The 17229-nt window shown below is 45.5% G+C and overlaps 1 protein-coding gene across 2 annotated transcripts in view; it reads left to right on the top strand.

Annotated features, from left to right (window-relative positions):
• The window catches only part of GNG7 (G protein subunit gamma 7), a 153441-nt gene that overhangs the window by 6751 nt on the left and 129461 nt on the right, over positions 1 to 17229 (top strand). The gene's annotated exons all lie outside the window — the stretch shown is intronic.

Here is a 17229-nt window from a genome sequence, read left to right as displayed (position 1 = left end):
AGATGGGAACCATTGGGCTGAACTATGTCTAATAAGATTTTACAATTCTATGATTGCACTAAAGTAAAAAGATACTTTTTAAAAATTTTAAATTTTAATTTTATTTATTTATCTTTGGTCGCATTGGGTCTTCGCTGCTGAGCACGGGCTTCAGTAGTTAGCTGCTCCACGGCATGTGGGATCTTCCCGAAGCAGGGCTTGAACCCGTGTCCCCTGCATTGGCAGGTGGATTCTTAATCAATGCGCCACCAGGGAAGTCCCCAAAGATACTTTTTTTAATAGACTTTTTTTTGCTTATTTCTTTTTGTTTTCTGTTTTTATTTTTTGGCTGTGCCGCACAGCATGTGGGATCTTCGTTTCCAGATCAGGGATCGAACCGGCACCCCCTGCACTGGAAGTGCGGAGTCGTAACCACTGGACCGCCAGGGAAGTCCTTTAATAGACTTTATTTTTTTTTAGAGCAGTTTTAGGTTCACAGCAAAACTGAGCAGAAAGTACAGAGGTTTCCCATACGCCCCTGCCCCCCATGTGGACACAGCCTCCCCCATCATCACCGTCCCCCACCAGTGAGACTTTCGTTATAATCAAGAAACCTACGTGGACATGTCACTATCACCCAGTGTCTGTAGTTGACCTGAGGGTTCCCGCTTAGTCTTGTATGTTCTACGGGTTGAGACAGATATATACGGACATGTATCCACCTTGACAGTACCATGCGGAACAGTTTCACTGCCCTAAAAATCCTCTGTGCTCTGCCAGTTCATCCTCCCTCCCCATTATTTTGTTTTTATGGGCAAGGAGCTAAGAACAGCTTAGTAACCTTGAGTGCCCGTAGGGACAGGTTTAACTCTGTAGTGTACGGAGTTTTATATGAATTATTTCTCCACGGTCTCCACTCCAAAAAGCCGTGCTGTCCAAACAGAAACAGGATTTGAGCCTCAGATGTAATTGTATTTTTAAATTTTTTTTTGGCTGTGTTGGGTCTTTGTTGCTCCACATGGGCTTTCTCTAGTTGGTGGTGAGCGGGGGCTGCTCTTCATTGTGGTGTGTGAGCTTCTCATTGCTGTGGCTTCTCTTGTTGCAGAGCATGGGCTGTAAGCGTGCGGGCTTCAGTAGTTGTAGCACGTGGGCTCAGTAGTTGTGGCTCGCAGGCCCTAGAGCGCATGGGCTTCAGTAGTTGTGGCACACGGGCTTAGTTGCTCCTCGGCATGTGGGATCTTCCCGGACCAGGGCTCGAACCCGTGTCCCCTCCATTGGCGGGTAGATTCTTAACCACTGCGCCACCAGGGAAGTCCCTATTTTTTAATATTTTAAAATTTTATTTTATTGAAGTATAGTTGATTTACAATGTGTTAATTTCTGCTGTACAGCAAAGTGAAAGTTATACACATATATACATTCTTTTTTTTTTTTTAATTTTGTTTTCTGTTACGATTTATCCCAGGAGTTTGGATATAGTTCCCTGTGCTCTACAGTAGGACCTTGTTGTTTATCCATTCTAAATGTAACAGTTTGCATCTACTAACCCCAAACTTCCATTCCATCCCTTTCTCTCCCCCGCTCCCCCTTGGCAACCACAAGTCTGTCCTCTATGTCTGTGAATCTGTTTCTGTTTCACGGATAGGTTCATTTGTGCCGTATTTTAGATTCCACGTATAAGTGCTATCATACGGTATTTGTGTTTCTTTTTCTAACTTACTTCACTTAGTATGATAATCTCTAGTATCAGTGTTGCTGCAAATGGCATTATTTTGTCCTTTTTTATGGCTGAGTCATATTCCATTGTATCTGTGTACCACATCTTTATCCGTTCATCTGTTGATGGACATTTAGGTTGTTTCCACGTCTTGGCTATTGTGAATAGTGCTGCTATGAACATAGGGGTGCATGTATCTTTTTGAATTAGAGTTTTCTCCAGATATATGCCCATTTGGTGTGTCGTTTTTAGAGCTACTGAAGTATCTGCAGGTTGAAAATGGGGATTGAGAATCAGAGCATCTTGGAAAGTCAGTTGTGGAAGGGCCCCGAGATTGACCAGTCCAGGGGGCGGCATGGCTTATGGGCCAGATCCTCCATCGCCATCTATTTTTGTAAGGCCCCTGAGCTAAGAATGGTTTTTCTGTTTGTTTGTTGTTTTGGCCCTGCCTCACGGCTTGCGGGATCTTAGTTCCCCGACCAGGGATTGAACCCAGGCCCTTGGCAGTGAAAGCACCGAGCTCTAACCGCTGGTCCACCAGGGAATGGGCCACCAGGGAATTCCCAGAATGGTTTTTACCTTTTTCTTTTTCTTTTTAATTGGGATATAGTTGCTTTACAACGTTGTATTAGTTTCTGCTGTATAACGAAGTGAATCAGCTATATGTATACATATATCCCCTCCCTCTTGGACCTCCTCTCACCCCCCATCCCACCCATCTAGGTCAGCACAGAGCACAGAGCTGAGCTTCCTGTGCTCTACAGCAGGTTCCAACTAGCTATCCGTTTTACACAGGGCAGTGCACATACGTCAATCCCAGTCTCCCAGTTCATCTCCCTCCCCCGGCCCCCCGCTGTGTCCACACGTCAGTTCTCTATGTCTGCGCCTCTGTTCCTGCCCTTCAAAGAGGTTCATCTGTACCATTTTTAAATGGTTGAAAAAAATCAAACGAAGCCTGATATGTCATGACGCATGAAAATTACAGAGTTCACGTTTCAGTGTCCAGAAGCAAAGTCTTATTGGCACAGATCCACATGCATCCGTTCACGTGTTGCTCATGGCGGCTTTCCCACCACACACGAGACGCTAAGGCTCTCAAAGCAGAAAATATTGATTCTTTGGCCCCTTCCAGGAAAAGTCTGGCCACCCCTCTAGTCCAGCTTGTGTGATTTACAGATGGCGAGACTGAGGCCCAGCGGTTTCCCGGGTTCATGGCAATGCTGGGACTTGAACTTGGGGTTTCATAGCTTTTATGGTTTCATTTAAGCTCTAGTATTGGGAGAGCAAATAATACTTGACTTCTGAGACGTTGCCTCTGATGCTGCCTAGTTAGGAGCTTGGATTCCCATAGCCTTCTGGGTGAGCGGGGGTTAATGATTTGGGAACAACTGTATGGAATGGTTATATTTCCCGTAGCATTGTGCCCTACTGAGATGGATCATTGATTTTCTGTAGTGTCATGAGACGTGAGGGACACGCGTCTTAGAAATAACAGGCTCTTAGATTTAAAGAACCGTGGCCTCTGATAGCTCAAAAATAGGTCTCATTATAAGACATCAATTATGTTTATTATAACGTTACTTAAAAATGTACAAACATCAAACTTTGTATATAAATGTCTGTGCTCGTAGCTTTTACATAATGAACAGAAGAAAAGCATGTAAAGTAAATGAAAACAAAATAGTAACACAGTGAAGTAATGGGCATCCAAATGCATATTCAGACGAGCGCTTGTAATGTCAGGCGATGGGTGTTTTTTAGAAAGATGTTCCAAGAGCCACAGTTTGCCACGCATAGCGTCCCAGAGCATCCCAGAGCGAGCTTGGAAAAGGCCAGGTTGCGGTGAAAACTAGGCTCCCTTCCCTGGGCTGGGGCTCCTTGCTCAGCACCTGCTGAACTTAGCACTACCTTTCTCTTTAGGTTGAGAAACTGACAGATGAGTTCTTCCAGGCTGACTTGTAAATATTTGAGGCAGGAGCCAGAAATGGAATTTTTTTCTCCTTCAAATTGCTACTTAATGAAATGCAGAGCTGTTCTTTTTTTTTTTCAGAGTTGTTTTTGACTTGAATGATTGACAGCAGGAGGTGGTGGGAGGAAGCTGGGCTGGTGGGGCTTTGGGGAGGAGCTGGGCGGTTTTTATTGTTTAAAAAAATAGATTGGCTTCGTTCTGTCTCTCTGTCTCTGCCTCTCTCTCTGTCTCTCTTTGTCTCCTTCTGTCTCTGTCTTTCTGTCTCTCTTTCTCTCTGTCTCTCTTTTTCTGTCTCTGTCTCTCCCTCTGTCTCTGTCTCTCTGTCTTTGTCTCTGTCTCTCTCTGTCTCTTTCTATCTCTCTCTCTCTCTGACTGTCTCTTTTTCTCTGTCTCTCTCTCTCTGTCTCTCTTTCTGTCTCTCATCAGACGGTTCCAGGAGCTTCTCAGGGGCTGCGTAAAGAAAACAAAGCATGTCCAGTGATGTTCACAAACCTCACATGTGTGTGCAGTTTGGGGCCATGAAGGACAGGGGACCAGGGTTCTGGAACCTCAGGTTCCAGTTTCAGCTCCATTTCTTTCTTTTTTTTTTTTTTTTAAAAAAATATTTATTTATTTATTTGTTGTGCCGGGTCTTAGTTGCTGTATGTGGGCTCCTTAGTTGTGGCATGAGAACTGTTAGTTGCGGCATGCATGTGGAATCTAGTTCCCTGGCCAGGGATCGAATCCGGACCCCCTGCATTGGGAGCGCAGAGTCTTAGCCAGTGCGCCACCAGAGAAGTCCCTCAGCTCCATTTCTTATTTCCAAATTGTCAAAGTCCCCCGTCCTCTGGGCCTCCGCTTCCCTCACTGTGAATGGGGCATAGGATAAGCTGATACTCATGCCCGTCGCTCTGGGTGCCACAGCCAGCACCCCACATGTCGTCTCTAAGAAGGATAGTGGGCTGCATTCTGAGATCTGCTTTTTTAAAAAAATTTTATTGCAGTATAGCTGATTTACAATGTTGTGTTAATTTCTGCTGTATAGCAAAGTGATTCAGTTATACATATATACTCCTTTTCATATTCTTTTCTATTATAGATTATTACAAGATATTGAATATAGTTCCCTGTGCTCTATAGTAGGACCTTGTTGTTTATCCATCCTATATATAATAGTTTCATCTGGCAATCCCAAACTCCCTGTTTCTTTTTAATTAACTTTTTTATTTTGGACTAATTTCAGGTGTCCAGAAAAGTCACAGAGGTAGTACAGAGAGTCCCGTGTACCCCTCACCCAACCTCTACCACCACCAGCATCCTGCTTTCCAGGGGTGCCTTTGCCACCCTAGGAAATCAGCGTGGGTGCATCACCATTGACTCAAGCCCGTACTGAGTTTGGATTCCACTAGCTTCCCCTGATGTCCTTTTCTGCCCCAGGGCCCCATCCAGGATCCCACATGACATTTAGTCGTCACGTCTTCTCAGCCCCTCTGAGCGATGACAGTTTCTCTAACTTTCCTTGTCTTTCATGCCTGGACAGCTGTGAGGAGGACGGGTCAGGAGTTTTGCAAGATGCCCCTCGGTGTGGGTTAGTTTAATGTTTTTCTCGTGATTAGATCGAGGTTACAGATTTGGGGAAGAACCCACAGCTGAGTGCCTTCTCATCCTGTCCCAGGGGTCCCTGACACCCACGTGGCATCACCCAGATGTTAACCTTGAACACCTGCCTCAGGTAGTATTTGCCCCCTCAGGTACGCAGAGGCCCGGATTAGTCTCCTCCCTGCCCCCCACAACCAGAACTGTTCCCGTCTCCATCCTCTGTGCTGTGAACTTTGCCTTGCATCTTTGCAGTGTGATGTCAGCTTTCTCCTGGTTCGATCATACCCAACAAAGGCTGTGCTCCTGGAAGTGACTTCGGGGAGTTGAAAACTCATTGTCTTGCATATTGTGGCCGCAGACACTGCTGGGTGTTGGGGAGAAGCGTCTTCATCCTACTGTGAGACACATGGGTCCCACCCATCCCAAATCCATGCATTGGTGGAGGGCGGACTTGGACGGTCCCGCTGCTGGTGACTGAAATCCCAGCGGAAGCCAGCCCTTCCTGAGTGTTCTGGCCCAGCTTTGCATAGGTGCCATGTTCTGATCAAAGGAGGGGGAGCTTTGAAACCCCAGGGTAGAGTTTTTTTTTAAAATATGTATTTATTTATTTATTCATTTTGGCTGCGCTGGGTCTTAGTTGTGGCATGTGTATCTTTAGTTGCTGCGTGCGGACTTCTTAGTTGCGGCGTGCGGGATGTAGCTCCCCGACCAGGGATCAAACCGGGGTCCCCTGCGTTGAGAGCGTGGAGTCCCACCCCCTGGACCCCCAGGGACACCCCCGAAACCCCGGGGGAGAGTTTTGGCACAGACGGCCCGAGGCTGGGAGGCCTCCCGAGGGCGCTGCTGCCCCTGCCCTCCCGCCTGGGTCCCTGCCTCCGAGCAGCGCCCTGGGTGCTGGCTCACACATTGGAGGAGCATCTGGCCAAAGCAGAGGGTTGCTGGAAAGCAGCCTGCTTTGTGGGGAGGTGTTTGGTGTGTCCTTTAAAAGTGAAACTGGGCACCCCTGGGAGATGTCTGGGAGAAAGCGGGCAGGAGTTGCCCCCGCTCTGGGACCTGGGATGGTGAATGGGACCCTTTGTTGCTCCGAAGCCTTTTTTTCAGTGGCCTCTTTACTCAGCCATCAACGTCGGATGGTGCCAGGGGCAGGTGTAGGGACCATCCCATGCATGTTTCCCGCCGCCCCAGGGGAGGGCCCTGCCAGTCATGGTAGTTTCTGGGAATCAATAAATCAGTTTATCACATGCCAGACACCATCCCCCTTCCTTCTCCCCTAGCCCCGCCCCCGCCCATCTCTGCTCAGCACAGTGTGAGCACCCTAACTCACCTCCCTGCATCCACTTCCGCCCACTCTGATTTGTTTTGTTTTTTCATCGTGGTGAGTTACACGTCGCTTTAAATTCACCACTTTAACCGTTTCTAGTGTACAGCTCAGCAGCATTAAGTACATTCACGCTGTTGTGCGACCACTGCCCCCCTCCCGCCCCCGCATCCATCCTGCACCTTTTCATCTTGTGAATTTGCAACTGTCCCCATTAAACACTCCCCTGTCCCCCTCCCCAGCCCCTGACAACCAGGAACCCACTCTGACTCTGTGGATCTGCCTGTCCTGGACGTTTCCCATCAGTGGAGGCACACCCTGTGTGTCCTTCTGCGTCTGGCTTCTCTCACTGAGCATCGTGTTCTCAGGGTCCGTCCACGTTCATATTTTACAGCAGAATAGTATTCCTTTGTACGCATCTGTCACGTTGTTTTGAGGCATTCATCTGTCGATGGGCGTTGAGGTGTTTCCACTTCTCCATTGCTGTGACTCGGGCTGCAGTGAACGTTTGTCCGGCTGTTTTCAGTCCTCTCGGGTGGATAACCAGGAGTGGCATCGCGGGGCCCATCATCTGTTTTTTTTTTTTTTTTTTGCGGTACGTGGGCCTCTCACTGCTGTGGCCTCTCCCACTCCGGACGCGCAGGCTCAGCGGCCATGGTTCACGGGCGCAGCCGCTCCACGGCATGTGGGATCCTCCCGGACCGGGGCACGAACCTGCGTCCCCTGCATCGGCAGGCGGACTCTCAACCACCGCGCCACCAGGGAGGCCCCCATCATCTGTTTTTAAACCTCTAGATTGTTTGTGCTTCTCTGCCTGGTGGGATTTTCATCCATTTGCTGCTTCTCTCGCAGCTCAGCCCTGGGGGACTCTGGCAGGATTTGAGTTCTTCTGGCTGATTCCATTCACCGGCTACCTGCCTTCATTCTTGTTTCTGTACAGCTGGCCTGGGGCAGCTTTCTCTGCACTGTTGATTTGTCTCCCTCCTGCCTCTGGGGTCGCACTCCTGCTTCCTTCCCCTGGCCTGGAATGCCCTCTGCTCTCTGTTATGACAAACGCCACCTCCTTGCTGCCAGCCTGACCCTCCTACGGCCCCCTGTTCCCCGTGCCTGGCTTCAACTTACTCCTGTGTCCAGTGATGCCACCCTGAACCCACCGGACTCCCAGCCACCTCTGCTCAGCAGTCGCCGGGGGACCTCACCCAGTTTTCTTTAGCCTGAGCTTCAGTGTTTGGTTGGTTGGTTGGTTTTCTCTCTAAAGGAGGCTCCTGCCTCAAGGGCGGTCAAGCAGACCACACAGAATGTTATGTCTAGTAGCCAGCAAGGATTAAATGTGCAGAAAAAAATGGGTTTTTTATTCAGACAAAAGCATGGAAGAGTGAAAAAAGCAGAAGCATGCTGTGATAGAGTGATGGCCCCAAGGACGTCCCGGTTCTGGTCCTGGGGCCTGTGGACATGTCACCTCACGGGGCAGAGGGGACTTTGCGGGTTAAGGCCCCTGAGACGGGGAGGACCCTGGATTCCCGGTGGGCCCAGCGTCATCCCAGGGTCCTTATAAGAGGGAGGCGGGAGGGTCAGACGCAGAGAGAGACGGGAGATGCTGCGCTGCTGGCTGTGAGGATGCAGGAGGGGCCGCGAGCCAGGGATGCGGCGCCTCTGGAAGCTGGAAAAGGCGGGAACCGATGCTCCCCTGGAGGCTCCGGCAGGACCAGCCCTGCCCACACCTGGATTTAGCCCCGTGAGGCCCAAGTCACACTCCTGACCCCCAGAACCATGAGAGAATCAATGTGTGTGTGTGTGGTTATTTTTTTAACATCTTTATTGGAGTATAATTGCCTTACATTGTTGTGTTAGTCGCTGCTGTATAACAAAGTGAATCAGCTATATGTATACGTATAACCCCATATCCCCTCCCTCTTGCGTCTCCCTCCCACCCTCCTTATCCCACCCCTCTAGTTGGTCACAAAGCATGAGTGGGTCTCCCTGTGCTATGCAGCTGCTTCCCACTAGCTATCTATTTTACATTTGGTAGTGTATATATGTCCATGCCACTCTCTCACTTCGTCCCAGCTTACCCTTCCCCCTTCCCGTGTCCTCAAGTCCATTCTCTACGTCTGCATCTTTATTGCTGACCTGCTCCTAGGTTCTCCAGAACCTTTTTTTTTTTTTTAGATTCCATATACATGTGTTAGAATTACGGCATTTCTCTTTCTGACTTACTTCACTCTGTATGACAGTCTCTAGGTCCATCACCTCACTACAGATAACTCAATTTCGTTTCTTTTTATGGCTGAGTAATATTCCATTGTATATATGTGCCACATCTTCTTTATCCATTCATCTGTTGATGGACACTTAGGTTGCTTCCACGTCCTGGCTATTGTAAATAGAGCTGCAATGAACATTGTGGTACATGACTCTTGGAATTATGGTTTTCTCAGGGTATACGCCCAGTAGTGGGATTGCTGGGTCATATGGTAGTTCTATTTTTAGTTTCTTAAGGAACCTCCATACTGTTCTCCTTAGTGGCTGTATCAATTTACATTCCCACCAACAGTGCAAGAGGGTTCCCTTTTCTCCACACCCTCTCCAGCATTTATTGTTTGTAGATTTTTTGATGATGACCATTCTGACTGGTGTGAGGTGATACCTCATTGTAGTTTTGATTTGCATTTCTCTAATGAATAGTGATGTTGAGCATTCTTTCATGTGTTTGTTGGCAATCTGTATATCTTCTTTGGAGAAATGTCTATATAGGTCTTCTGCCCATTTTTGGATTGGGTTGTTTGTTTTTTTGTTATTGAGCTGCATGAGCTGCTTGTATATTTTGGAGATTAATCCTTTGTCAGTTGCTTCATTTGCAAATATTTTCTCCCATTCTGAGGGTTGTCTTTTCGCCTTGTTTATGATTTCCTTTGCTATGGAAAAGCTTTTAAGTTTCATTAGGTCCCATTTGTTTATTTTTGTTTATATTTCCATTTCTTTAGGAGGTGGGTGAAAAAGGATCTTACTGTGATTTATGTCATAGAGTGTTCTGCCTGTGTTTTACTCTTAAGAGGTTTATAGTGTCTGACCTTACATTTAGGTCTTTAATCCATTTTGAGTTTATTTTTGTGTATGGTATTAGGGAGTGTTCTGATTTCATTCTTTTACGTGTAGCTGTCCAGTTTGCCCAGTACCACTTATTGAAGAGGCTGTCTTTTCTCCATTGTATATTCTTGCCTCCTTTATCGAAGATAAGGTGACCATATGTGCGTGGGTTTATCTCTGGGCTTTCTATCCTGTTCCATTGATCTGTACTTCTGTTTTTGTGCCAGTACCATACTGTCTTGATTACTGTAGCTTTGTAGTATAGTCTGAAGTCAGGGCGCCTGATCCTCCAGCTCCGTTTTTCTTTCTCAAGATTGCTTTGGCTATTTGGGGTCTTTCGTGTTTCCATAAAAATTGTGAAATTTTTGGTTCTAGTTCTGTGAAAAATGCCATTGGTAGTTTGATAGGGATTGCATTGAATCTGTAGATTGCTTTAGGTACTATAGTCATTTTCACAATGTTGATTCTTGCAATCCAAGAACATGGTATATGTCTCTATCTGTTTGTATCATCTTTAATTTCTTTCATCAGTGTCTTATAGTTTTCTGCATACAGGTCTTTTGTCTCCTTAGGTAGGTTTATTCCTAGGTATTTTATTCTTTTTGTTGCAGTGGTAAATGGGAGTGTTTCCTTAATTTCTCTTTCAGATTTTTCATCATTAGTGTATAGGAATGCCAGAGATTTCTGTGCATTAATTTTGTATCCTGCTACTCTACCAAATTCATTGATTAGCTGTAGTAGTTTTCTGGTAGCATCTTTAGGATTCTCTAGGTATAGTGTCATGTCATCTGCAAACAGTGACAGTTTTACTTCTTCTTTACTGATTTGGATTCCTTTTATTTCTTTTTCTTCTCTGATTGCTATGGTTAAAACTTGCAAAATTATGTTGAATAATAATGGTGAGAGTGGGCAACCTTGTCTTATTCCTGATCTTAGTGGAAATGGTTTCAGTTTTTCACCATTGAGAACGATGTTGGCTGTGGGTTTCTCATATATGACCTTTATTATGTTGAGGTAAGTTCCCTCTATGCCTACTTTCTGGAAGGTTTTTATCATAAATGGGTGTTGAATTTTGTCAAAAGCTTTTTCTGCATCTATTGAGATGATCATATGGTTTTTATCCTTAAATTTGTTAATGTGGTGTCTCACATTGATTGATTTGCGTATATTGAAGAATCCTTGCATTCCTGACATAAACCCCACTTGCTCATGGTGTATGGTCCTTTTAATGTGCTGCTGTATTCTGTTTGCTACTATTTTGTTGAGGATTTTTGCATCTATGTTCATCAGTGATATTGGCCCGTAGTTTTCTTTTTTTGTAACATCTTTGTCTGGTTTTGGTATCAGGGTGATGGTGGCTTCGTAGAATGTGTTTGGGAGTGTTCCTCCCTCTGCTATATTTTGGAAGAGATTGAGAAGGATAGGTGTTAGCTCTTCTCTAAATGTTTGATAGAATTTGCCTGTGAAGCCATCTGGTCCTGGGCTTTTGTTTGTTGGAAGATTTTTAATCACAGTTTCAATTTCACTGCTTGTGATTGGTCTGTTTATATTTTCTATTTCTTCCTGCTTCAGTCTCAGAAGGTTGTGCTTTTCTAAGAATTTGTCCGTTTCTTCCAGGTTGTCCATTTTATCGGCATAGAGTTGCTTTTAGTAATCTCTCATGATCCTTTGTATTTCTTCAGTGTCAGTTGTTACTTCTCCTTTTTCATTTCTAATTCTGTTGATTTGAGTCTTCTCCCTTTTTTTCTTGGTGAGTCTGGCTAATGGTTTATCAATTTTGTTTATCTTCTCAAAGAACCACCTTTTAGTTTTATTGATCTTTGCTATCGTTTCCTTTATTTCTTTTTCATTTATTTCTGATCTGATCTTTATGATTTCTTTCCTTCTGCTAACTTTGGGGTTTTTTTGTTCCTCTTTCTCTAATTGCTTTAGGTGTAAGGTTAGGTTTATTTGAGATTTTTCTTGTTTCTTGAGGTGGGATTGTATTGCTATAAACCTCCCTCTTAGAACTGCTTTTTGCTTCGTCCCATAGGTTTTGGGCCGTCGTGTTTTCATTGTCATTTGTTTCTAGGTATTTTTTGATTTCCTCTTTGATTTCTTCAGTGATCTCTTGGTTATTTAGTAGCGTATTGTTTAGCCTCCATGTATTTGTATTCTTTACAGTTTTTTTTTCCTGTGATTGATATCTAATCTCATAGCGTTGTGGTAGGAAAAGATACTTGATACGATTTCAATTTTCTTAAATTTACCAAGGCTTGATTTGTGACCCAAGATATGTTCTATCCTGGAGAATGTTCTATGAGCACTTGAGAAGAAAGTGTATTCTGTTGTTTTTGGATGGAATGTCCTATAAATATCAATTAAGTCCATCTTGTTTCATGTATCATTTAAAGCTTGTGTTTCCTTATTTTCATTTTGGTTGACCTTTCCATTGGTGAAAGTGGGGTGTTAAAGTCCCCTACTATTATTGTGTTACTGTTGATTTCCCCTTTTATGGCTGTTAGCATTTGCCTTATGTATTGGGGTGCTCCTATGTTGGGTGCATAAATATTTACGATTGTTATATCTTCTTCTTGGATTGATCTCTTGATCATTATGTATGTCCTTTGTCTCTTGTAATAGTCTTTATTTTACAGTCTATTTTGTCTGATATGAGAATTGCTACTCCAGCTTTCTTTTGATTTCTGTTTGCATGAAATATCTTTTTCTGTCCCCTCACTTTCAGTCTGTATGTGTCCCTAGGTCTGAAGTGGGTCTCTTGTAGACAGCATATATACGGGTCTTGTTTTTGTATCCATTCAGCCAGTCTGTGTCTTTTGGTTGGAGCATTTCATCCATTTACATTTAAGGTAATTATTGATATGTATGTTCCTATTACCATTTTCTTAATTGTTTTAGGTTTGTTTAGGTTTTAGGTTTGTTATTGTAGGTCTTTTTTTCCTTCTTTTGTGTTTCCTGCCTAGAGAAGTTCCTTTAGCATTTGTTGTAAAGCTGGTTTGGTGGTTCTGAATCTTCTTAGCTTTTGCTTGTCTGTAAAGGTTTTAATTTCTCTGTTGAATCTGAATGAGATCCTTGCTGGGTAGAGTAATCTTGGTTGTAGGTTTTTGCCTTTCATCACTTTGATTATGTCTTGCCACTCCCTTCTGACTTGCAGAGTTTCTGCAATCCCCTTATGGGGATTCCCTTCTATGTTATTTGTTGCTTTTCCCTTGCTGCTTTTAGTATGTTTTCTTTGTATTTAATCTTTGACAGTTTGATTAATATGTGTCTTGGCGTGTTTCTCCTTGGATTTATCCTGTATGGGACTCTCTGTGCTTCCTGGACTTGATTGACTATTTCCTTCCCCATATTAGGGAAGTTTTCAACTATAATCCCTTCAAATATTTTCTCAGTCCCTTTCTTTTTCTCTTCTTCTTCTGGGACCCCTATAATTTGAATGTTGGTGCGTTAATGTTGTCCCAGAGGTCTCTGAGAGTGTCCTCAATTCTTTTCATTCTTTTTCTTTATTCTGCTCTGCTGTAGTTATTTCCACTATTTTATCTTCCAGGTCACGTATCCGTTCTTCTGCCTCAATTATTCTGTTATTGATTCCTTCTAGAGAATTTTAAATTTCATTTATTGTGTTGTTCATCATTGTTTGTTTGCTCTTTAGTTCTTCTAGGTCCTTGTTAAACGTTTCTTGTATCTTCTCCATTCTATTTCCAAGATTTTGGATCATCTTTACTATCATTACTCTGAATTCTTTTTCAGGTAGACTGCCTAATTCCTCTTCATTTGTTTGGTCTAGTGAGTTTTTACCTAGCTCCTTCATCTGATGCATATTTCTCTGTCTTCTCATTTTGCTTAACTTACTGTGTTTGGGGTCTCCTTTTCGCAGGCTGCAGGTTCGTAGTTCCTGTTGTTTTTGGTGTCTGCCCCCAGTGGGTAAGGTTGGTTCAGTGGGTTGTGTAGGCTTCCTGGTGGAGGGAACTGGTGCCTGTGTTCTGGTGGATGAGGCTGGATCTTGTCTTTCTGGTGGGCAGGACCGCGTCTGGTGGCGTGTTTTGGGCTGTCTGTGAACTTAGTATGATTTTAGGCACCCTCTCTGCTAATGGGTGGGGTTGTGTTCCTGTCTTGCTAGTTGTTTGGCATGGGGCATCCAGCACTAGAGCTTGCTGGTCGTTGAGTGGAGCTGGGTCTCAGCGTTGAGACGGAGATCTCTGGGAGAGCTCTTACCGATTGATATTACATGGGGGCCAGGAGGTCTCCGGTGGTCCAATGTCCTGAACTTGGATCTCCCACCTCGGAGGCTTAGGCCTGACACCCAACCAGAGCACCAAGACCCTGTCAGCCACACGGCTCAACTTGGTACGAGGGATGCTTGCCAGTGAATTAAGGTGTGAAAAAGACACAAGGCATAAATACCAAAGGTGTTGCATGTGGTGCCAACACTCTGGTTCCACGGAGTCCAATGTGTGTGGTTTTAAACCCTGAATTTGTGGCAGTTTGTTACAGCAACTGCAGGAAACTAATGTGGTTTAGGGAACTACAGCACGGATGAAGCTCTGTGTCCTCACAGCTTCTGGTCCGTGAGCTTCTGGTCTGTTTCTGGTCCGTGACGCGGATCACAGTTCCTCCCTGTCATGGGCTGCACTGCACCCTAAAGGGAGTGTGGAATTTCCAACCACACACTTTCCACCGTGTCTGTGGCTGAGCCCGTAATGCAGGATTCTCTCCTGGCGCCTCTTGGAGACGTGTTTCCCATTATAGTTAACGTCAGCTGCATGTCTTCAGAGGGGTTTTTATTCACTCAACCCAGGTTGAATCTTTCAGAATATGCTAGAATGTGTGTTCTGGGGCTAATGTGCTGCCTTCCTGCCCACAGAGCTGCAGTTGCGTCTCTTTCCCCCTCCCTCTGCCCCAGGTCAAGTTTCCAGTGATGTACTGGTCACTGTTACCTTGCATTTAACTTTGTGCATGGTGGTTCTCACCCAGGGCTGCATTGGTCCCACGAGCAACTTCCTGCGGTGCCCCTCTGAGGGTCTGTCTTCAGATATGGAAACTGAAGCTCAGAACAGGGGAGCCAACACCCCACTGTTCATAGCGGCACTATTTACAATAGCCAAGATGTGGAAGCAATGTAAATGTCCATCGACAGAGGAATGGATAAAGAAGGTGTGGCGCATATATACAATGGAATATTACTCAGCCATAAAAAATGAAATAATGCCATTTGCAGCAACATGAATGAACCTAGAGATTATCATACTAAGTGAAGTAAGTCAGACAAAGACATATTATGTGATATCACTTATATGTGGAATCTAAAAATAGTACAAGTGAATTTATTTACAAAACAGAAACAGACTCACAGACTTAGAAAAAAAAACTTCTGGTTACCAAAGGGGAAAGGAGTGGGGTGGGATAAATTAGGAGTGTGGGGTTAACAGATACACACTATTATATATAAAACAGGTAAACAACAAGGATTTACTGTATCGCAGAGGGAACTTATATTCAATATCTTATAATAAACTATAATGGAAAAGAATAAAAATAAGAATACAGATATATTCACATCGTGTATAACTGAATCACTGCTGTATACCTGAAACTAACACAATATTGTAAATCAACTATACTTAAATTAGAAAAAAAAAAAAGAACTGGGGAGCCGAGTCAGGCAGGACCCCAACCCCAGGCTGTACCACCCTGTAGCTCTTTGGTGAGACAAAGCCAATCATGCTGCCTACGTTTTGCACAGGATTTTTTGTCTTGTTGAGGGAACCAGCCACGCTTCCTTCTGGCTGTGGAATTGGGTATGTGAAGCTGGCATTGGTGTACCTATCTCCTAGCATTGAAAACTGTGGTCTCATGTGAAAAGATGCTCCACGTCGGTAGCCCTCGGGGAAATGGAAATGAAAACCACAGTGAAATACCCCTTCACATCCATCAGGGTGGCTAGAATCAAAAGACAGACAATAACAAGTGTTGGTGAGGACGTGGAGAGGGTAGAACCTTGTGCCCTGCTGGCGGGAATAGAAAACGGGGCAGCTGACCAGAAAATAGTCTGGCAGCTCCTCAAAAGGTCAAACCTAGAGTTTCCATATGACCCAGCAATTCTACTCCTGGGTGTCTGCTTAAGAGAGATGACAATATATGTCCACACAAAAACCTGAACGTTAATGTTCACACAGCGTGATTCACAGTGGCCAAAAAGGTGGAAGCCACCCAAATGTCATTTCATCAACAAACAAGCAGATATATGAAACTGTGGTCCATCTGCACACGGGAGCATCACTCAGCTGTGAAAAGGGGTGAAGCTCTGACACTCCCTACCATGTGGATGGACCCTGAGAACACGATGCTCAGTGAGAGAAGCCAGACACAGAAGGACACACAGGGTGTGATTCCATTGATGGGAAACGTCCGGAACAGGCAGATCCACAGACACAGAGAGTGGGTTCGTGGTTGTCAGGGGCCGGGGAGGGGGAGGGGGGTGACTCCTGATGGGGACGGGGCTTCTCTTTGGGGTGATGGAAAGTTCTGGAACTAGACGGTGGTGATGATTTCACAGCTCTGTGGCTATATTAAGTGCAATTGAATTGTACACTTTAAAATGGTTAAAATTGTAAATTTTGTATTATGTTTATGTTACCAAAAAAGCCCCCCACCTATTGGTCTAAGTGGTGACATTTCAGGGCGTGAGCCCACTGGCAGTCCTTGACGGGCTGTGGGGGACTCCCGTTTCCGGCTGAGGTCAAGCCCGTGGAGCCGTGATCTTTGACACGTTCTCGTTTTAAGCCCCGTCCTTGAGAGTCTGGCACAGGGGCGTGAATTCCTCTGCGTCTGGGGCTGCTGAGCAGTCACACCTTGGACGTAGGTCCTGCCAACCCTGGGCCCTAACTGGCCATGCATGGGACTTAGAAGGACGGCAGATGCTCTGGGGTCCCTGGGAGAAAGCAGTGAGTGAGGCAAGGCTGTGGGCTTGTTGAAAGTCCTGCTCTCCTTTCAGGAAGGGGGACTCGGAGAGGGGGTAAGGTGTGGGGGAGGTGAGAGGTCAAGAATTATGGAACTTTCTGGAACCTTCTGGAACCTGGTGGAATGCAGGTGGCCTTGTGGCATAGTGAGACTTTGGGGTTGGAGTGATTGCTTAACCACTGGATGACTTTCTCCCTGCATGATTTTGGGCCAGAGGATGAGAGATTTTTGGATGGGGCAAGAGGGCCTTAGGGTGTCACAAGGATGGACTTGTCCTTTGAGCCAAAGGGACATTTGCACTGACATCTGTGGAAGGTTGGCAACGCACAGGCCACGCTCGGTCACTGCTAGGGCAGCGTCCAGTTACCCGGGAGTGGCTGGCGGGCCGGGGGAATATCTGTGCGCCGTAGACATCTGCGTTATTGTCTCGCAGGTGCAATCCCCGCCGTCTGCATTCCTCGCCCTCCACGCCGGATGTTCTCCAGGCTCATTGCCTCCAAAGCAGGGTCCCCCCCTCGGCCCTGCTGACAGTGGGGCTGGGTCATCCTCTGGGGGGCCGTCCTGGGCACTGTGGGGTGTGGAGCAGCATCTCTGGCCCCGCCCACTCAATGCCAGGAGCAC

The sequence above is a fragment of the Globicephala melas genome, chromosome 3 (genome assembly GCF_963455315.2).
Source record: "Globicephala melas chromosome 3, mGloMel1.2, whole genome shotgun sequence".
In the NCBI taxonomy this organism is placed as follows: Eukaryota; Metazoa; Chordata; class Mammalia; order Artiodactyla; family Delphinidae; genus Globicephala; species Globicephala melas.
The sequence above is the reverse complement of the archived record's forward strand: the minus strand, read 5'-3'. Positions and strand labels throughout refer to the sequence as shown.